The sequence below is a fragment of the Morone saxatilis genome, unplaced genomic scaffold, assembly GCF_004916995.1.
Source record: "Morone saxatilis isolate NCDOM2014 unplaced genomic scaffold, NCSU_SB_2.0 Contig21, whole genome shotgun sequence".
NCBI lineage: Eukaryota > Metazoa > Chordata > Actinopteri > Moronidae > Morone > Morone saxatilis.
In genome coordinates, this window is record NW_023339774.1 from 21,455,682 (window position 1) to 21,457,501 (window position 1,820).

The following is a 1,820-nucleotide window of genomic DNA, read 5'->3' on the forward strand; positions in this document are numbered from 1 at the left end:
AAGTACATTTTACATGTTTTACATTATCTATAAGAGACCACAGACATCTCAGCACCAGTAGAACAAAGAGCTAACAGGCTAACGAGCTCCTTTGTAATATCTTTCTTTCCTCTTACACTAAAAGTCACCTCAATATCATCTGTCCTACTCCTAAAGTGACCCTGTAGGTGACCTCTGACCCCAATTCTGCACCAATATAATGACCTCATTATCCCCTAAACGGCTTGTAGTGCGTTTAAGTAACATTTTTAATTCAGGACTTTTAATAGAGTTTGACCACTAGAAGAAGACTGCAGGTAAACATGGATGTAAACATGTATTATAATAATAATATGAGGTTAAAATAAAAGCATTAACATGTTTGTTCCACACTTTATAGTTTATTTTACAGTGTGATATTTCTACTGTTAAAGGATCAGAGTGCTGCTGAGCTGTAAACTGAGAGGTTGGACAGGTCTGAGAGGTCAGAGGTCACTATGAATATGAGTTAATGTAAATCCTGTCTCTCTCTCTCGGTCGGTCGGTGTTTAGCATCACAAAGAGCTCATTAACATCAGCAGGAGAGTTGTTTCTCGCCAAAACAGAAACTACATTAACACACATTAACATTACAGTGAGTGCCAGCAGGACACGGATACGGTGGCCTCTCTGGGAACAAATTCATCCAAATAAAATACACTCAAGCTATAAATACACTACTCAGAGTCATTAAGAGATAATTCATACATGTACTTTAGTTCATATTGTAAATCACTGGATGCTACATTTTCATAATTTATGATAAAGCATCTATAATTGCATCGGCAGCCAGAGTTTGCTGTATTTTTACTTCATTATAATCATAATAAATACAATTAATAAAATAAATACATTTTATAAACTTTATTAACTCCACAGTTAAGCTATTTATTATCGTACTTACTTTGTTTACTTTAAATTATATGTTCTTTTATGTTTTATTTTGCAAAATATTTTGATCTGCATTTAGTGTAGGTTCTATATGACATAAGTTTATATTATTATTTTTATTATTATAAATAAGTAATAAACCACATTTAATGTTTTGTCAAACATAAAATACAATGTCAAATATTAAGTTATACATTTTTTTGTGAAGTGTCAACCAACCAAAAATATAATTGTTGACAAATACATAAATAAATACATAAACAAACACATAATTTAACTTATGTCTGCGTTACAGTGAGCTATAAACCGTTATTTATTTATAATAATATATCATTTATGATAATTATTTTAATATTCTGCTTAGAAACTCCGTTAAAATAAAGTTTAACCCTCTTTAAAAGTTTTATAAAAAAAATAAATAAAAGTTTATCTTTCTGATGCAACCGCACCGTTGTGACGTCACCGCAGGCGTGACGCAGATCAGCACCAGGGGCGATTAGACAGTGCCCGAGCGCGCGACTCAGTTCTCCCGCCGCCGCTGCAGTCCGCGTACGGCTCGCGCTCAGTCAGCACGGGACAGTGCTGAGTTTGCTCCTCGCGCACCGCACGAGAGGCTGTGGAAGAAAAAAGGTAATTAACATTAAAAGTTCAGAGCTGAAAGTTTTATCTGACTGTGGCAGTTTAACCTGCGCGAGACGCTGCGGTTTAAAACGAACCGACAGTTTGTGTGCGCTCGAGCGCGGAGCAGTTGGTGTGTGTGTGTGTGTGTGTTTGTGTTTGTTATGTTGTGGGGACATTGATACGTTCACACCGCCAGGTTGAATCCTCCCGTTAACGTTTAAATGTCACCGTTAAGGCTGAAGGTAACGGTTACGGTTAGTTTAAGGGTTTAATCAATCAATCAATCAATC

At 35.9% G+C, this 1,820-nt stretch overlaps 1 protein-coding gene across 1 annotated transcript in view; it reads left to right on the forward strand.

Moving 5' to 3' along the window:
• Window positions 1–1,386: 1,386 nt before the first annotated feature.
• The window catches only part of ogdhb (oxoglutarate dehydrogenase b), a gene marked incomplete in the record, with an annotated part of 21,975 nt that continues 21,541 nt past the window's right edge, over window positions 1,387–1,820 (forward strand). The window contains 1 exon segment of the mRNA XM_035667951.1: window positions 1,387–1,539.